This window comes from Ranitomeya variabilis, chromosome 2 (genome assembly GCF_051348905.1).
Source record: "Ranitomeya variabilis isolate aRanVar5 chromosome 2, aRanVar5.hap1, whole genome shotgun sequence".
Lineage (NCBI taxonomy): Eukaryota > Metazoa > Chordata > Amphibia > Anura > Dendrobatidae > Ranitomeya > Ranitomeya variabilis.
The window spans coordinates 230,718,635-230,733,168 of record NC_135233.1 but is presented as its reverse complement, the minus strand read 5'-3'; the positions used below and the strand labels follow the sequence as shown (position 1 = coordinate 230,733,168).

The window sequence follows — 14,534 nt, the reverse complement described above, 5'->3', positions numbered from 1 at the left end:
CCTAGCTTCCTTCCCCCAGTCATTAACAGGGGGTCCTATAGTCTGAAAAAAGAGAAAATATGCCCCTGAAGACATCTCAGACCCAGAACCCGAGTCATCAATCTCGGGGATTGGAGGGAGGAAGGTGAACTGACTCTCAGCCATACAGAGGATGATAAGAAACTGTTCTTTTCCTCAGAGGATATGGAGGAGCTACTCTCGGCAGTCAGAAACACAATGGGGGTTGAGGAGTAGGAGAAACCATCCCATTCAGTCTAGGATGATTTATTTGGCGGTCTGAAATCAAGAAAGATGGTCTTCCCTATCCATGATAATGTCCAGAATCTAATCCTGGATGAATGGGAATTTCCAGAAAGGAAGCTGAATATCCCTAATGAGATGAGAGATCAGTTTCCCCTGGATGAAGACACCTCGAAGTGTTGGACTGAAGTCCCTAAAGTGGATATCCAAGTAGCTAGGGTAGCCAAAAAAACTGCTACCTTTTGAAGACTGAACTCAAAGACCCTCTTGACCGCAAGATGGATAGCTTACTGAGGAAGTCCTGGGAGGCATCAGCAGCCTCCTTAAAAACGAACGTCGCATCCGCCTTCGTCACGAGAACCCTATTCCTCTGACTGCAACAACTAGAGGACCATATAAGAAGTTGTACTTCAAGATAGGATCTTCTGACATCTATACCTCTCCTTCAGAAGGCGGCAGGCTTTCTGGCGGATGCCTCTGCGAAAGCAGTTTGCATTGCAGCAAGAACATAGGTACTGTCTAACACTACCCAAAGCGCCTTGTGGCTGAAGATGTGGAGCGGAGATATTTTGTCAAAATCTAATCTAAACTCTATTCCCTTCAAGGGCGAGTACGTGTTTGGCCCTGCACTGGACGACTTACTGGAAAAAGTAAGACAAGACGAAAAATCTTCCCGAACCAAAACCTCCCAAGAAGAAGCCCTTTCGTTCACCCCAGACCCCTCAATACAGGGGGAAAGGTAAAATGGGGCAATTGAGTTACCCCAAAGGTGGAAGAGGGAGAAATATTTTTCAGAGCTCCTGTTCAGACAAAAAATGATGCCAAGCAGATGGCCAGGATTTCAAATCACTTCACAAACTGGCAAGAAATAACCTCAGACCAGAAAATCCTCGACTCTGTCAGAAGGGGAATACAAATTTTCCTCCTTTCCTCCACAAAAACTAGAATTAACATCTTCCATCGGCAAAACTTCATAAAATCCTATATACAGAACTCCAACAGATCTTGTCCTCAGGAGTAATATCACCAGTTCCAGGGCCACCACTCCTGTCTGTTTCTAGTAAAAAAAAACCAGGTGGGAAATATCGAGTCATCATCAACCTAAAAAAGCTGAACCAACACGTTGTGTACCGGCGTTTCAAAATGGAATACATAAAAACTACAATACCATTGATCGGGAAAGACTTTGCCATGGCCACCATAGACCTCCAAGAGGCTTATTACCACGTACCCATCCATCAGTATCTGAGATTTGCGGTTACTCTAGAAGAAGTACATCACTTCCAGTTCAGGGTTCTCCCCTTCGGGATATCATCGGCGCCCCGAACATTTACAAAAATAATGGCAGAAGTAGTAGCCTTCTTCAGAAAGCAGGACATCTGTATAGTCCCCTACCTGGACGACCTTCTCTTCATGACTCCCTCCGTCACCACTCTAAAAGAACATCTCCGATCAGTCCTGCATACCTTGGCATCCTTAGGCTGGATTGTAAATCAGGAAAAATCAGATCCGACTCCTTCAACCAAAAAAGTCTTTCTAGGAATCCTCCTAGACTCCCAGAACCTAAAATCATTTCTCCCGGTCACCAAGTAGTTATGCGCAAGATCAAAAATTCGGACGCTAAAAATACAGAAAAAGGTAACCATAAGGTTTGCCGTGTTAGTGTTGGGGTCAATGACCTTGTGCAACCAGGCAGTCCCCTGGGCCCAGGCACACTCATGAACACTACAAAGTTTATCCTTTCCCGCTGGAACAAAGACCCAGAGACTCAGTACAGGAATCTCTCTACCTCAGCATGTAAAGTTATTCCTCAACTGGTGGCTCAGCCAAGGAAACCTGGCAAAAGGGATACCCTGGATACAATATCCTATGGCGTCGATTACAACAGATGCCAGCAAACGCGGTTGGAGTGCAGTGACGTCTAAGGGAGTCTTTCAGTGAGTCTGGCCCAAGAAGATGACTAACCAGTTGTAATAATTACAGGGGATAACTCAGGAGACTCTTTGCGTGGAACAAGACAACTACAGGACACAGTTTTATAAGTGGTAAAGTCTATATTATCACACGGTGATTCAACCAGGTGCAGAGAGAAGCTTAAGTCCACAACACTTGGTGCAAATAATAAACGCAGCTTAGCAGTCTATAGGAAACTTCAGAGGAAAATGCAATCAAGCAGAAAGTCTATGAAGCACAGTTATTCTTGAGGATACTTGACACGAATAAATCCTTGTCTTAGTCCAGGCACAGATAGATCTGCTTATTAGACAGTTCAAATCATATCTTAGCTCAACCAGGGAGGCCTGGTTAATAGTCTCAGGTTATTGCAAAGCAGAAACAGCTTACATGTCCAGCAAATGCACATGGAAGTAAACACGAACAGCAGATGAAGGAGGATTACTGGAACTGGTGTATGCAGCAGGAACTCAGAGCAGTGTAGCAGGATCACCACACAGGTTCACAGGAGCAGGTGTATAGCCAGGGAGTAATCAGAGATCAGGAGCTGGATGCAAGGCAGAATACTCTAGCACAGACCGAAGGCTGGGGTGGAGTTATATAGCAGGAGACACAGTGCACATGAGACCAAAGACGCCATCTTGAAAAAGGGCAGTAATGCACAAAAGGTAAAAAATGTTCAGAGTCCTGACATTACTCCTTCCTTAGAAGCGGCCTCAGGACGATCCTGGACTTGGTTTCTCAGGGAATCTCTGATGAAAACGAGAAATCTTCTGTTGGGCATTGATGTTTTCCACAGGTTCCCAAGAGTCTTCCTCAGGGGGATATCCCTGCCATCTTATCAGATATTGGAGCCGATTCCTGCGAATCCTGGAATCAATAATTTCCTCCACCACGAATTGTTCTTGCCCATCAATCACCACAGGCTGCGGAGATGGCACAACATGTCCCTGGAAGGTATTAGGAGATACAGGCTTTAGTAAAGATACATGAAAAACTGGGTGTACCTTCATTGTCCTAGGCAGCTTCAGCCGGCAGGCCACAGAGCTCACAATACTGTTGATCTTGAAAGGGCCAATTAATTTCTGTCCAAGTTTTTGTGAAGGAACGTTTAACTTCAGATTCTTAGTTTCTAACCACACGGAATCTCCTACCTTGAACATGGGTGCAGGTTTATGGAATCTATCAGCCGATCTCTTATAACGTTCTTGAGCTGTGGTCAGGGATTCCTTCAGAACCTCCAGATTCTGTCTCATCGCAGTCAGCCTTTCCTCCACTGCCGGAACCGGATAATTATTGGAGACCTAGGTAAAATACATGGATGATAACCCAGATTGGCAAAGAAAGGTATAAATTTAGTGGAGGCGCTCTGAGAATTATTATATGAAAATTCGGCTAACGGCAACAACTCCAACCAATCATCCTGGAGATGGCTGACATAACATCTTAGATATGTTCCAGCGTCTGGTTGGTACTCTGTCTGACCATTTGTCTGGGGATGGTAAGCAGAAGAGAGACAGACAATATTGAGTGCAGAGCAAAACCCCTTCCAGAATCTTGAAGTGAACTGTACTCCATGGTCAGAGATGATCTCATCCGGAACCCCGTGCAACCGAAAGACATTCTGTATAACCAAGTTCACTGTATCTTTAGCTGAGGGGAGGCTGGTGCACGGAACAAAATGAGCAGCTTTAGTCAGGCGATCAACTACCACCATGATTGTATTCATGCCCCCCGATGTAGGCAGCCCCACAATAAAGTCCATTGATATAGACCCCCAAGGGCGGGTCGGAACAGGTAATGGTTGTAGAAGACCCGTAGGTGCCACATGAGGAGTCTTGTAATGGGCACATACCTCGCAAGAGAGAACATAGTCCTTGGTAACCTTCAGGCAAGTTGGCCACCTGAAGAATCGGCTCAGGAACTCTTGTGTCTTCTGTACCCCCCTGTGACCAGCCAACTTGGAGTCACGTGCCAACTTGAGGATCTGCAGACGGACGACCTCCGGGACGTAGATACGTCGATCTCTGAACCACATGCCACCCTTAAAGACAAGATTAATATCCACAGGTGGGTTGGCCAGAAATACATCACCTTCATAGGCCTCCCTGCACTCCTTCCACAAGTCCTGATCGTGGATAACTCCGATGAAATTGGCATCAGATAGAATGGTCTTGGACGGGGCTCCAGGTACGGAATCAGCAGCATGGATTCGGGATAAAGCACCAGCCTTCCCATTACGAGAACCTGGATGGTACGAGATAACAAAGTTAAATTGATTTAAGAATAAGTTCCAACGAGCCTGACATCTAGCGGATCTAAGGAACTCTAGATTGCGATGGTCAGTTAGCACTATGATCTGTTGTGCAGCTCCTTGCAGATGATGCCTCCATTCTTTGAAAGCCGCAATAATAGCCAGCAATTCCTTGTCTCCCACGTCGTAATTCTTCTCTGCTGAGGTTAGTCTACGGGAAAAGAAAGCACAAGGATGTAGCAGACCCTTCTCTCTAGTTCTTTGGGAGAGAATAGCCCCCAAAGCATTATCAGAAGCGTCCACCTCCACAATGAAAGGAAGTGTTGGATCTGGGTGTATTAACAGCGGTGCTGATGTGAAACAGACTTTAAGCCGATCAAAAGCTTCTTGAGCCTGTGACGACCACTTAAAGGGCTTTTCCTTCTTTGTCAAGGAAGTAATGGGACGGACAATATTAGAAAAATTTTGAATGAAGCGTCTGTAGAAATTTGCAAAACCAATAAAACGTTGGACCTCCTTAACGTTCTTGGGTACCGGCCAGTCAAGGATAGCCTGAATCTTACCAGATTCCATGTTCAGCCCCTGGGGAGAGATGATATAACCTAAGAAATGTATCTCAGAACGATCGAACTCGCATTTCTTCGGTTTAATATACAGATGGTTCTCTTTCAGACGTCTTAAAACAGTTTTGACATGTTCTTCATGTTCCTGTAGAGAGTCAGAAAAGATTAGTATATCGTCCAAATAGATCACTACAAACTGGTCCAACAAATATCTGAAAATGTCATTAGCAAGGTGTTGAAATGTTGCAGGGGCGTTACAAAGCCTGAAGGGCATCACAAGAGATTCAAAGTGTCCATACCGGCATCTGAATGCTGTCTTCCACTCATCCCCTGGACGAATACGCACCAAATTATAAGCCCCACGAAGATCCAGTTTAGAGAACACCTTAGCATGGCGGACTCTTTCCAGTAATTCGGGAATCAGAGGCAAAGGGTATCGGTTTCGTACAGTTACCTTATTGAGTTCTCGATAGTCAACACAGGGTCTCAGGGTCCCATCCTTCTTTACAAAAAAGATAGGTGCCCCTGCTGGTGAGGAAGAAGGACGTATGAAGCCTTTGGCCAGATTTTCATCAATATACTCTTTTAAGGCTTGAAGCTCAGGTGCCGCCAAAGGGTATACTATTGTGAATTTGGATTCTGGGCTCCCCCGGTGGCTACTGGTGGAATTGAACTTGTGACATCATCTTCCCTGTTCACCTGTTCTGATTAGATCTGGGTGTCGCTATATAACCTGGCTTCTCTGTTAGATGCTTGCCGGTCAACAATGTTATCAGAAGCCTCTCTGTGCTTGTTCCTGCTCCCAGACATCTACTAGATAAGTTGGACATTCGTCCATGTTTTGTTTTTGTATTTTGGTTCCAGTTCACAGCTGCAGTTTCGTTACTGTGTCTGGAAAGCTCTTGTTGATCAGGAATTGCCACTCTGGTATTATGAGTTAATGCCAGAGTCCTAAAGTAATTTCTGGATGTGTTTTGTTAGGGTTTTCTACTGACCATGAAAGTATGCTTTCTGTCTTCTGCTATCTAGAAAGCGGACCTCAAATTTGCTAAAACTATTTTCCTGCTGCGTTTGTTGTTTCATCTCATATCACCGCCAATATATGTGGGGGGCCTCTGTCTCCTTTTTTTGGGCATTTCTCTAGAGGTGAGTCAGGTCTTATATTTCCCTCTGCTAGCATTATTTAGTTCTCCGGCCGGCGCTGGGCATATAGGGATAAAAAGTAGGACATGCTACCTGGCTACTTCTAGATGATGCGGTAGGTTTAGTTCATGGTCAGTATAGTTACATCTTCCAAGAGCTTGTTCCTATAGAGGCTTATGCTAGTTCTCTGGCCATGGAGATCATGACAGTTTGACCGGCCAACTAAAGGGTTAAAATCCTTGGCTGAGAAAGGAGAGAAATAAGAAGTTTGCTGAGAGTTTTTTTTTTTTTTTTTCTCTGTGCTCTTAATTGGATCACTTGCCAGTCTGTCTATGCTGCAGTCTTTCTTTTTTTTTCTCTCTCCTTATAATCTTTGAATGGCTTTGTGTTCACCTGTTAATAATGGATCTTCAGAGTGTAACTGCAGGTTTGAATAATCTCACCACGAAAGTACAAAATTTGCAAGATTTTATTATTCATGCTCCGGTATCTGAGCCGAGAATTCCTTTGCCGGAATTCTTCTCAGGGAATAGATCTAGCTTTCAGAATTTTAGAAATAATTGTAAGCTATTTTTGTCCCTGAAATCTCGTTCTGCTGGAGACCCTGCACAGCAGGTTGGGATTGTGATTTCCTTGCTCCGCGGCGACCCTCAAGACTGGGCTTTTGCATTGGCACCAGGGGATCCTGCGTTGCGCAATGTGGATGCGTTTTTTTTGGCCTTGGGCTTGCTGTATGAGGAACCTCATTTGGAACTTCAGGCAGAAAAAACTTTGATGTCCCTATCGCAGGGGCAAGATGAAGCTGAAATTTACTGCCAAAGATTCCGTAAATGGTCTGTGCTTACTCAGTGGAATGAGTGTGCCTTGGCGGCTACTTTCAGAGAGGGTCTCTCTGATGCCATTAAGGATGTTATGGTGGGGTTCCCTGTGCCTGCGGGTCTGAATGAGTCCATGACAATGGCCATTCAGATCGATAGGCGTCTGCGGGAGCGCAAACCAGTGCACCATCTGGCGGTGTCCACTGAGAAGACGCCAGAAAGCATGCAGTGTGATAGAATTCTGTCCAGAAGCGAGCGGCAGAATTTTAGACGGAAAAATGGGTTGTGTTTCTATTGTGGGGATTCTACTCATGTTATATCAGCATGCTCTAAGCGTACTAAAAGGCTTGATAAATCCGTTTCCATTGGCACTTTACAGTCTAAATTTATTTTGTCTGTGACCCTGATTTGCTCTTTGTCATCTATTACTACTGACGCCTATATCGACTCTGGCGCCGCTTTGAGTCTTATGGATTGGTCCTTTGCCAATCGTTGTGGGTATGATTTAGAGCCTTTGGAAACTCTTATTCCTCTGAAGGGGATTGACTCCACCCCATTGGCTAATAATAAACCACAATACTGGACACAAGTGACTATGTGTATTAATCCGGATCACCAGGAGACTATTCGTTTTCTGGTGCTGTATAATCTACATGATGATTTGGTGCTGGGATTGCCATGGCTGCAGTCTCACAACCCAGTCCTTGACTGGAGAGCTATGTCTGTGTTGAGCTGGGGATGTAAGGGGGCTCATGGGGATGTACCTTTGGTGTCCATTTCATCATCTATTCCCTCTGAAATCCCTGAGTTCCTGTCTGATTATCGTGACGTCTTTGAAGAACCCAAGCTGGGTTCACTACCTCCGCACCGTGAGTGCGATTGTGCTATAGATTTAATTCCGGGTAGTAAATACCCAAAGGGTCGTTTATTTAATCTGTCTGTGCCTGAACATACTGCTATGCGAGAATATATAAAGGAGTCCTTGGAAAAGGGACATATTCGTCCATCGTCATCTCCCTTAGGAGCCGGTTTTTTCTTTGTGTCAAAAAAAGACGGCTCTTTGAGACCATGTATTGATTATCGGCTTTTGAATAAAATCACGGTTAAATATCAATACCCATTGCCGTTGCTGACTGATTTGTTTGCTCGCATAAAGGGGGCCAAGTGGTTCTCTAAGATTGATCTCCGTGGGGCGTATAATTTGGTGCGGATCAGGCAGGGGGATGAGTGGAAAACCGCATTTAATACGCCCGAGGGCCACTTTGAGTATTTGGTGATGCCTTTTGGTCTTTCTAATGCCCCTTCAGTCTTCCAGTCCTTTATGCATGATATTTTCCGCGATTTTTTGGATAAATTTATGATAGTGTATCTGGATGATATTCTGATTTTTTCGGATGACTGGGACTCTCATGTCCAGCAAGTCAAGAGGGTTTTTCAGGTTTTGCGGTCTAATTCTCTGTGTGTCAAGGGTTCTAAGTGCGTTTTTGGGGTTCAGAGAATTTCCTTTTTGGGATATATTTTTTCTCCCTCTTCCATTGAGATGGATCCTGTCAAGGTTCAAGCTATTTGTGATTGGACGCAGCCCTCTTCTCTTAAAAGTCTTCAGAAATTTTTGGGCTTTGCCAACTTTTATCGTCGATTTATTTCTGGTTTTTCGGATGTCGTTAAGCCATTGACCGATTTGACTAGACAGGGTGCTGATGTTGCTAATTGGTCCCCTGATGCTGTGGAGGCCTTTCAGGAGCTTAAGCGCTGTTTTTCTTCTGCCCCTGTGTTGCGTCAGCCTGATGTGACTCTTCCTTTTCAGGTTGAGGTCGACGCTTCTGAGATCGGAGCTGGGGCAGTGTTGTCGCAGAAAAGTTCTGACTGCGCCGTGATGAGGCCTTGTGCCTTCTTTTCCCGTAAATTTTCGCCCGCTGAGCGGAATTATGATGTTGGGAATCGGGAGCTTTTGGCCATGAAGTGGGCGTTTGAGGAGTGGCGCCATTGGCTCGAGGGGGCCAGACATCAGGTGGTGGTATTGACTGACCACAAAAATTTGATTTATCTTGAGACCGCCAGGCGCCTGAATCCTAGACAGGCGCGCTGGTCATTATTTTTTTCTCGGTTTAATTTTGTGGTATCGTACCTACCAGGTTCTAAGAATGTTAAGGCGGATGCCCTTTCTAGGAGTTTTGAGCCTGATTCACCTGGCAACTCTGACCCCACAGGTATTCTTAAGGAGGGAGTTATCTTGTCAGCCGTTTCTCCAGACCTGCGGCGGGCCTTGCAGGAGTTTCAGGCGGATAGACCGGATCGTTGTCCGCCTGATAGGCTGTTTGTTCCTGATGATTGGACCAGTAAAGTCATCTCTGAGGTGCATTCTTCTGCGTTGGCAGGTCATCCTGGAATTTTTGGTACCAGGGATTTGGTGGCAAGATCCTTCTGGTGGCCTTCCCTGTCACGAGATGTGCGAGGCTTTGTGCAGTCTTGTGACGTTTGTGCTCGGGCCAAGCCTTGTTGTTCTCGGGCTAGTGGATTATTGTTGCCCTTGCCTATTCCTAAGAGGCCTTGGACACACATCTCGATGGATTTTATTTCAGATCTGCCTGTTTCTCAGAAGATGTCTGTCATCTGGGTGGTGTGTGACCGTTTTTCTAAGATGGTTCATTTGGTTCCCCTGCCCAAATTGCCTTCTTCTTCCGAGTTGGTGCCCCTGTTTTTTCAAAATGTTGTTCGTTTGCATGGTATTCCTGAGAATATCGTTTCTGACAGAGGAACCCAATTTGTGTCTAGATTTTGGCGGGCATTTTGTGCTAGGATGGGCATAGATTTGTCTTTTTCGTCTGCTTTTCACCCTCAGACTAATGGCCAGACCGAGCGGACTAATCAGACCCTGGAGACATATCTGAGGTGTTTTGTGTCTGCTGACCAGGATGATTGGGTTGCTTTTTTGCCATTGGCGGAGTTCGCCCTCAATAATCGGGCCAGCTCTGCCACCTTGGTTTCCCCGTTTTTCTGTAATTCGGGGTTCCATCCTCGATTTTCCTCCGGTCAGATGGAATCCTCGGATTGTCCTGGAGTGGATGCGGTGGTGGAGAGATTGCATCATATCTGGGGGCAGGTGATGGACAATTTAAAGTTGTCCCAGGAGAAGACTCAGCTTTTTGCCAACCGTCACCGTCGTGTTGGTCCTCGGCTTTGTGTTGGAGATTTGGTGTGGTTGTCTTCTCGTTTTGTCCCTATGAGGGTCTCATCTCCTAAGTTTAAGCCTCGGTTCATCGGTCCGTATAAAATATTGGAGATTCTTAACCCTGTTTCCTTCCGTTTGGACCTCCCTGCATCCTTTTCTATTCATAACGTTTTTCATCGGTCGTTATTGCGCAGGTATGAGGCACCGGTTGTGCCTTCCGTTGAGCCTCCTGCTCCGGTGTTGGTTGAGGGTGAGTTGGAGTACGTTGTGGAAAAAATCCTAGACTCCCGTGTTTCCAGACGGAGACTCCAGTATCTGGTCAAGTGGAAGGGATATGGCCAGGAGGATAATTCTTGGGTCACTGCATCTGATGTTCATGCCTCTGATCTGGTTCGTGCCTTTCATAGGGCCCATCCTGATCGCCCTGGTGGTTCTGGTGAGGGTTCGGTGCCCCCTCCTTGAGGGGGGGGTACTGTTGTGAATTTGGATTCTGGGCTCCCCCGGTGGCTACTGGTGGAATTGAACTTGTGACATCATCTTCCCTGTTCACCTGTTCTGATTAGATCTGGGTGTCGCTATATAACCTGGCTTCTCTGTTAGATGCTTGCCGGTCAACAATGTTATCAGAAGCCTCTCTGTGCTTGTTCCTGCTCCCAGACATCTACTAGATAAGTTGGACATTCGTCCATGTTTTGTTTTTGTATTTTGGTTCCAGTTCACAGCTGCAGTTTCGTTACTGTGTCTGGAAAGCTCTTGTTGATCAGGAATTGCCACTCTGGTATTATGAGTTAATGCCAGAGTCCTAAAGTAATTTCTGGATGTGTTTTGTTAGGGTTTTCTACTGACCATGAAAGTATGCTTTCTGTCTTCTGCTATCTAGAAAGCGGACCTCAAATTTGCTAAAACTATTTTCCTGCTGCGTTTGTTGTTTCATCTCATATCACCGCCAATATATGTGGGGGGCCTCTGTCTCCTTTTTTTGGGCATTTCTCTAGAGGTGAGTCAGGTCTTATATTTCCCTCTGCTAGCATTATTTAGTTCTCCGGCCGGCGCTGGGCATATAGGGATAAAAAGTAGGACATGCTACCTGGCTACTTCTAGATGATGCGGTAGGTTTAGTTCATGGTCAGTATAGTTACATCTTCCAAGAGCTTGTTCCTATAGAGGCTTATGCTAGTTCTCTGGCCATGGAGATCATGACAGTATACGTTACCAAAAGGAATGGCTGCCCCGGGAAGCAGCTGAATGGGACAGTCATAATGCCTGTGTGGAGGAAGCTGATCTGCATTCTTCTTGTCACAGATGTCAGAGAACTCTTTATAAGCTGGAGGTAAAGAAAATACCTGTACATGTGGTTCCGTAGCCGTGGACTCAGGGACAGCTTCTGTTAACGCTGAGTTGCTCCTTGTTGGGAAGATAATCTCCTTGGTCTCCCAGTTGATAATTGGGTTCTGAGAACGCAACCAAGGAATGCCTAAAATCACAGGAAAATGAGAAGAAATTAGCAAGAAAGAAAGTTGCTCCTGATGATTAGGCTCCAACAAAATTTCAAGGGGTACGGTCTCCTGATCCACAGGCCCAGAGATTAAAGGTGACCCATCCACTGTTTCCATGGTAATTGGAGAGGCTCTTTGCTGAATTTTAATACCATGTTCCTTGGCAAATGCGATATCCATGAAATTGCCACCTGCACCAGAGTCAATCATAGCTGAACTGGAAATCCACTTTCCTGAACACAGGATCTTAATAGGGAGAGAACAGTGAGAGTTCTTTTCCTTCAGCTCCTTGGGGGGTGAAGTCATAGAAAGTGAATGTAATACAGCATTTAAAGGCAGGCTACATTCAGAGATGTCAGATTCAACTTCACAGTTGTCATACTCTCCTATTGCTGCTAGCACCTTGTTAGGCCGTCTAGGACACTTAGGACAGTTGATCAAGAAGTGGTCAGACTGGCCGCAGTAGAAACATAGACTTTCACGCAGGCGATGCTCCCGGTGCTCATTGATCTCGCGCCTCTGAACGGAATCAATTTGCATGGGCACCTCCTCCACCTCCCGAGAGGTTTTACCTGCAGGCTCTTTAGAAGGAAGGGAAAAGTTAGAAACACGGTTATATGCAGCAAATTTCTCCTGCCTACGCTCAGTAAGGCGAATGTCTATGCGCACACAATGCTGAATAAATGTCTCTAGCTCTTGTGGTGACTCAGAGTGGGCTAGTTCATCTTTTACAATACTAGACAGACCCCTTTTAAAAATAGGCAATTGTGAATAACTGTCCCAATTGGTATCTACCGCCAATCTCCTGAATTCAGTGGCATACTCAATAACAGAACGTTTAGCCTGGCGTAAAGACAACAAAGCAGATTCAGCGGTTGTACGCCGATTAGGGTCATCAAACATTAATGCCATAGCGGCCAAGAAATCATCCAAGTCATTTAACCGTGGGTGACGAGACTCAATCATGAGATTCGCCCAGGCGAGCACTCGTGAGGTCAGTAGCATTATTACACACAATACTTTGGATTCACAAAGCCACGAAATTTGTCGCGATCACCATTAAATCTGAATGGGGGCAACTTAGGTGGGCTAGCTGGTGGTGGTTGCCTAGAGGGTAAAGTCACTTGTGCAGCTATTTGCGTGCTTATGTCCTGAAAAGCCTGTCCATACTGGGACTCTATGCCAGCAAGTTTGTTTTCCTGGGTTGCCATGCGGTTGCTCAAGTCCTGCAAAGTTTGTCCAAACACTTGTTGATTTTGTTCAAAGCTTCCAAACTTCTTTTGCAGACCTTCCACATCTTTCTGCAGTGATCCAATTATGGAAAACACCTGCTCTAATTTGCTTTTTGCAGTCATTGTTCCAGCAGTCTCCTTTTTTTTTTTTTTTTAGGCTAGAGTATCCTGTAATAATTATAGGGGATAACTCAGGAGACTCTTTGCGTGGAACAAGACAACTACAGGACACAGTTTTATAAGTGGTAAAGTCTATGTTATCACACGGTGATTCAAACAGGTGCAGAGAAAAACTCAAGTCCACAACACTTGGTGCAAATAATAAACGCAGCTTACAAGTCTATAGGAGACTTCAGAGGAAAATGCAATCAAGCAGAAAGTCTATGAAGCACAGTTATTCTTGAGGATACTTGACACGAATAAATCCTTGTCTTAGTCCAGGCACAGATAGATCTGCTTATTAGGCAGTTCAAATCATATCTTAGCCCAACCAGGGAGGCCTGGTTAATAGTCTCAGGTTATTGCAAAGCAGAAACAGCTTACATGTCCAGCAAATGCACATGGAAGTAAACACGAACAGCAGATGAAGGAGGATTACTGGAACTGGTGTAGGCAGCAGGAACTCAGAGCAGAGTAGCAGGATCACCACACAGGTTCACAGGAGCAGGTGTATAGCCAGGGAGTAATCAGAGGTCAGGAGCTGGATGCAAGTCAGAATACTCTAGCACAGACTGAAGGCTGGGGTGGAGTTATAGCAGGAGACACAGTGCACATGAGACCAAAGACGCCATCTTGAAAAAGGGCAGTAATGCACAAAAGGTAAAAAATGTTCAGAGTCCTGACACCAGTCTTCCAATTTCAGAATTTCAGAGAATTGAAAACTGTAGAAGAGACCCTCGGGGCAGCAGAACCTTTGATCCAAAAAACCCATGTCCGAGTTTACTCCGACAACATGACCACTGTAGCCCATCTACGGTACCAGGGCAGCACAAAATACGAAAGTCTGCAACAGATCTCGGCAAGGATATTTTTAGGGGCAGAGCATCATCTCCTATCCTTATCGGCTCTCCACCTGAAAGGATCCTACAATGTCGAAGCAGACTTCTTGAGCAGAACAGATATAGATCCAGGGGAAAGGAGCCTCAATATGAGAATTTTCCAAGCCATAACCAAAAAATGGGGTCTCCCAGAAGTGGACCTGTTTGCTAACTGAGGAAATGCCAACAGAGCAGTACTTTTACATTGGCCCAAACAAAACCCATTCAAGGATGGATGCCTTCGCTCACCTGTGGAACCTCAGACTGGCATATGCATTTCCTCCAACTCCATTACTACCAAGGACTCTGCAAAAGGTCAGGACAGACTGGGTCAAAACTATCTTGATCACCCCTCTCTGGCCAAAAAGGAGCTGGTTTCGAGCCCTAAAATTAATGAGCCCAGAGGAACCTCTGATCCTGCCTCTGGACCAGGACCTTCTACATCAAGGACCCATCTTTCATCCGGCACCCCACAGCCTAAGCTTGGCAGCCTGGCTTCTGAGTCCACAATCCTGAAAGCCAGAGGCCTCTCAGATGCAGTTATATCCACTTTACAAAAAAGCAGGAAGCCGATCACCAATGCCATATATTCCAAAATATGGAAAACCTTGGCATGGTATGGATCC

At 45.5% G+C, this 14,534-nt stretch overlaps 1 protein-coding gene across 1 annotated transcript in view; it reads right to left on the bottom strand.

The window, feature by feature from the left end:
• C2H9orf43 (chromosome 2 C9orf43 homolog) overlaps positions 1–14,534 on the bottom strand; it is a 50,225-nt gene that overhangs the window by 30,629 nt on the left and 5,062 nt on the right. The window lies entirely within an intron of this gene.